General features: G+C 42.3%; 1 pseudogene; it reads right to left on the bottom strand.

Moving 5' to 3' along the window:
• Nucleotides 1-3,759: 3,759 nt before the first annotated feature.
• LOC129401358 (5S ribosomal RNA) lies at nt 3,760-3,880 on the bottom strand (annotated as a pseudogene).
• Nucleotides 3,881-6,029: the final 2,149 nt, after the last annotated feature.

Genomic DNA, 6,029 nt, shown 5'->3' with positions numbered 1-6,029 from the left:
GCCAGATTTAACCCCCGAGTATTGCCAGGTGTCACCCAAAAACAGACAAAAAATATAAAAATAGTTATCAGTCTTATGCAGGTACTATTCACTATGTTCCTAACAGTTATAAAAGCAACATCAGAGATCATTGGCCACAGATCACCACAACACACTTAGTACTGGTGGAAAATTTTAAAATATTGTGAGAATGGCAAGATTGCAAAATGCAACCCAGATACAAATTGAAAGGCCATGCAGATGACTTAAAGGGTTGGGGGCACATGTTTGTATACAGGAGGCTCAACTGTGATCCCTGACACTGAATGGTCCCCTAAAAACACCAAGGAAGAGGTAGCCCTTGAGCAGTACTGGGTTTGACCCAAACCCTAAATACTCAAAGTGAGCAGATACTGTTGAATAGATAACAAAGTTGGATGAGTCACCATGGATTTCAATTTACAAAAAGTGGCAGGATGTGCAAAACCCAAGAATCAAAGTGTAATAAAGTAGGGTCTGTGTGCCTATGAGAAAGGAAGAAATTCATTTCATAAATGGTGTTTAGGACAGTTGACTTGCAGTTTAAAAATAAATCTCAGTCAAATCCAAATGGATTAAGGATGGTAAGGATTTTTTTTAATTAAACCAGGGAAAGGTCAAGAGAAGGATAGAGAGGACTTAATAAATTTAGTAAGGATTAGGAGAAAATAGAAACAGATGGGTGAGAGTTAGGTCTTTTCAGAAGCACGTACTCAGTACATCCTACACTTGTGGGCTAAGCAAATATCCACTTTCATTCAGTGATTCCTGAGATCTCTGGACCAGTCCAAATCATATTCTGGGAACTTAGTAGCAACTAGTCTCTCCTGGTCTTAAAACAGTTCATAGCCCAGTGAAGGAGAGAGACAGTGGTGGGAGTTATGATGAAAAATAGATGGATCTTTTGGAGCGTAGAGGGAAACCATAGGAAAGCATTGGAGTTCTTAAACGAAGCAGCTGAGCCGAGTCTTGAAGGCTGAGCATGAAGTAACCAGGTGATATTGTGTGTGTGTGTGTGTGTGTGTGTGTGTGTGTGTGTACCACATGATAGGAGCATGTGTGTGTGTATAGCAGATGATAGGTGTGTGTGTATGTGCATGCACATGCACATATGTGCTCATGCACACACACACACACACACACACACACACACACACAATCCAGAGAAATAGCATGGACAATCATTCAGCCCCATTTGCACTAAGCAACCATTCAGGATGTCCTGACCCAACAATAAACAGAGACCCAGCAGATGACACTGAAAAGGACACCAGTCCTACATGTGCATTCAGACCCCTGGGGATTGTTAGTAGGCTGGAGCAGGTTTGAGGGGAAGCCCAGAAGGAGGAGATGGGAGGGAGGAGAGAGAAAGGAAGATTCTAGTGGAAATCTTTGTAGCTTGGTGACCAGTTACACCTGAGGGGAGGGGAAAAGAAATTAATTGCGGAGGTCTACCTCACTGAAGATAATCAATCTGCCTCTGTATTTAAAGATAGGGATTTGTTTATTTAAAGATAAGAACCAGATAATCAAGTTCTTCTAAGCTCTGATTCTTCTATACATTAAATATTAGAAGTAGTTACCTTTTTTCCTCAATTCTATCTGATGTAGAAGCCCTATAATTATAGATAAGAAAGATCAAGAAGTGCTTAAGGACCTAAAAACATTTCTCTGAGGCCTGAGAGATCGCTTCACAGTTTGAGTGCAGGCTTTGTACGTATGAGGCCCGGGTTCTACCCTTTCCTGGCCTGCTTCCTGACGGCTGCCAGGAGCAACTCCCAAGCACAGAACTGAGAGTAGCTCCTGAGCACAGCAGGATGTGGCTCCAAACTAAAATTAATTTGTCAAATCTAACATCAAAATTGTCTGTGGTGATAAGAGCTTTCTCTACATCCTGAGTAAAATCTACCTAGTTTTTGGTTTTCAGTTTAAAATCCCCAACCAGACTAAAGCTTTTGTAGTTTAGGTTGTTGCAAAGAAAAATTTCTCAACGGTTCTAATTGTCCTCTTCTACTCTGTTACCAGAACCATCTGTGTGCATTTATACAAATTAGAAAGTAATGCAACGTAATTTTAGTGTTTAAAGTAAGCAAATTAATGCCTTATTTCCCCACCCCCAAAAAAGGTACAGACATTAAAATTAGGGGTCTAGAGAAATAGTGTAGGAAGTAAGACACCACAGTAGTAGATCCTGTTTCAATCCTCAGAACCACATGTGGTCCCCTGAGCACCAGCAGGAGTCACTTTTGAGTACAGAGCCAAGAATATCTCCTGAGCAGTCCTGGGTGGTATGGCCCATCTCTCCCAGTCCTCCAAATAAAATTCAGAAACGGGCAAACCACTTCTGGCATCATGATGTTGTCTGGTGTTACCACACTCCCCTCACATCTGTGGACAAATGTACAGAATCAAAAATTTACATTGAGAATGAAGATGACCTTATTGGCATGCTTTTAGGATATGGTGATTTTGTTCATCTGGTATCGGAAGATGTAGAATTTGAAATCACACCAGAAAGAAGAAGAATTATATTTTGCTAAGGAAATAATTAGCACAGCTAGTTCTTGAAGGAGTAGGACCTAAAGTATGAATGGATTTCCTTGAACTGTGTTACCTTCTATCTTAAAATGTTAACAGATTTTTTTTCTTTTCCATTTTAATGTTTGGATGAATTGAAGCTAAGTTCCCATTTAAAGGAAATGTTTTGAAAATGCAGTATAAGTGGCCATTTTTGTAAGTTAATTATGATTGTAATGGGAAGGACATGGGGGGAGGATGTCTTGTAGAACAAAATTAGAGATTTTTTTTTTTTTTAAGAAGCGAAGACATAAACTGAAAGAAACAAGTGTGGCAAACTCTGGGAAGTAATGTGACCACAATACAATGAGGCTTTAAATGTGAGTTTCCTAGCAACTTGAAAAGAAAAAAAGACACCAGAGCGTATATAGTTTTATTCTTTGCTAGAAGATGTATTCATTCTTTGTTAGCATGAAATCAAAAATAATCTGTTTGTAACTTGAACTTGGCTGAGCTGGTCAAGTCTAGACGTATGGTTTCCTGATTCTTTAAGTGAATTTCCCACCTCATCCGTGTCAACATTTTCCTCTATTAGGGCACATAACATTCTTGCGGGAGAGGAAGGCAGGGAGTGGGGGCCTCTCAAGCTCGCTGCAGGGTGACGGTGGTGGGGGTGGGGGGCTAGGGACCACTCCTTTGGAAACTTGGCCTGGTCGACCAAATAGGCAGTGCTCAGATGCAGCAGGACTGTGGGTTAGCAGGGCATACCCGGCAATGTTGCTGGGTGAAGGGGCATGTGGTTAGACTCAGGGGGACTCAGGGATTGAACTCAGAGCCTTGGGCATGCCAGGCATGCTCTTTGAACTAATGTCCCAGCCACATCAGGAACTTAGCCAGGTAGGGGGACCGGGCATGTCCTTTGCCATTGAGCCACATTCCTGAACCCTAAGACACATTGTCAAGGTATGAATGCACTGTCTGTAGCACTGTCGTCCCGTTGTTCATCTATTTGCTCAAGCAGGACCAGTAACATCTCCATTTTGAGACTTGTTGTTACTTGTTGTTACTGTTTTTGGCATATCGAATACGCCACGGGTAGCTTGCCAGGCTCTAGCATGAAGGCGGTATACTCTCGGTAGCTTGCTGGGCTCTCTGAGAGGGGCAGAGGAATCGAACCCAGGTCGGCCGCTTACAAGGCAAACGCCCTACCCCCTACCCGCTGTGCTATGGCTCTAGCCGTTTTGGTATTCCCAGGCAGTCTCCCACCCAAGTACTAACCAGGCCCAACCCTGCTTAGCTTCCAAAATCAGATGAGATCGGGCACGTTCAGGGTGGTATGGCCATATGAATGAAAGAAAGAAAAATAAAAGAGATAGTTTTTATCTATGACTGACATTTACTGAGTTTCATGAAAGATGCAGAACTGAGAGATCCAATCTTTGCCCTCCCAAACCTCTCCATCTGTCTGGGAAGGCGAGGTGTGAGTAGCTAGTAATCTAGTGTGTCAGGTGAGAAAGTTAACTCAAGACAGAGGAGTGGGGGGCTGGAGCGATAGCACAGCGGGTAGGGCGTTTGCCTTGCACGTGGCCAACCTGGGTTCGATCCCCGGCATCCCATATGGTCCCCCTAATCACTGCCAGGAGCAATTCCTGAGTGCAAAACCAGGAGTAACCCCTGAGCATTGCTGGGTGTGACCCAAAAAGCAAAAAAAAGAAAAGAAAAAAGAGAGGAGTGGGTGGTGCAAATGGGATTAATGCATGTCTCTTGAATGTCCTTCAATGTGCAACAATTCCTCAGACTTCCTTTGTTATTCACGACTTTGGCTATTTTTAGAGTTAAGACGTATATTTCACAGAACATCCTTCAGGTGGGGTTTGTCTTAGTTTCCTCAGCTGAAGCATGTTTGGCAGTCCTCCCCCTTGCCCCCCACACCCCTGGTCAGTGTGGGCAGCCAGGCCTCTTCTCAGTAGGGGTGCTGGGCCCTCACCAGAGGCCCTGGGTTCCCCGGTGTCCTGTCATTGCTGAGGCTGACGTTTGAGCATTGGTTAAGGGGGGGGGTCTTCCTGGTCTCTCCACTGGATATTCACCAGAAATTTCTCTGATTAGCCTGGTTTAGAGGAGCACTGTAGCACTGTCTTCGAGTTGTTCATCGATTTGCTCGAGCGGGCACCAGTAACGTCTCCATTGTGAAACTTGTTACTTTTTTTAGCATATCGAATACGCCACGGGTAGCTTGCCAGAGTATTTTAAGATTATTCAAAATTCTGTTTTCATCATTGTCTTTCTCACTAGCTTTAGCATCTATTCATGATTCTTTTACTAGACAACTCTCACTAGAGTCATTGCCTACCAGGCTTTCTTTTGTTTTTCTCTTTCCTCTCTCTCTCTCTCTCTCCTTCCTTTCTTGTGCTGGAGATTAAACCCAGGACCTCAGACATCTGCTTTATGATGTTGTTGATTTTTCTACCACCTTCCTTCCTTCCTTTATTAATTGATGTTCTGCTGTACAAAAGGGTGTTTTCCTTATCTTCCACTTATTTGTTAAATATTAATTATGGATTTTTTTCTTTACTATTTTCTTGCCCAAATGGTCTCAAATTTGGTCAATCAGAACCTGTTTATGCTGGACCCTGTGTGCTGACTATCTCATCATTCTTTGACTACATAATCACTGACTTAACTGAATGTCCCATGAATCTTGAGTTTTCCCTCTGTCCTCTTTGAAATGAGTTATATCTTCAAGATATGGAGACCAAGATATGGACATTTGTTCTAATAACTATTATTGGAAATCTTTTTAAAAATGACTTCTACTTAATGGCACCTCGATGTATTTCTGTTGTTTTCTTGAAAAGGCAATGTGAAAATATTGAAAAAGAAATTCAACTCTTGGACCAGGTAGATTGTACAGAGGTTAAAGCTACTGTCTTGTACATAGCTGACCCTGTTTCAATCCTGGCACTACATATGAACCCCTTATCATCACCAGGAGTGATCCCTGAGCACTGAGCCAGGAGAAAGCACTGAGCACGCGTGTGTGTGACCCAAAACAAATAAATTTGAAACCTTGCTTATATCCTTATATAAAGTCAGTTTCTATTTTCTATACATTTTTTCTATATCTGAGGTCTCTTGTTTTCACTTCGATTCAATTTTCAGTATCTGTTCATGCTTTGTACTAACTGGGCTTAATCCATCTGCTCTGAAATGGATACCTATAGTTCTATTGAGCAACTCAGCACATAAACATCTTCCATCCCATTGTGGGTATGTCATGGCTCTTAGGTTTCAGAATTTAAGCAATAGGGACCCAAGAGATAGCACAATAGGTAATGCGCTTGCCTTTCACCCGGCCTACCTAGATTTGATACCCGGCATCCCATGTGGTCCCCTGAGAACCAGCAGGAGTGATTCCTGAGTGCAGAGCCCTGGAGTACCTCTAAACATTGTCAGGTATAGTAAAAAAAAAAAAAGGGAAAAAAAAGAATTTAAGT

Source organism: Sorex araneus, chromosome 1 (assembly GCF_027595985.1).
Source record: "Sorex araneus isolate mSorAra2 chromosome 1, mSorAra2.pri, whole genome shotgun sequence".
NCBI classification, from domain to species: domain Eukaryota; kingdom Metazoa; phylum Chordata; class Mammalia; order Eulipotyphla; family Soricidae; genus Sorex; species Sorex araneus.
The sequence above is the reverse complement of the archived record's forward strand: the minus strand, read 5'-3'. Positions and strand labels throughout refer to the sequence as shown.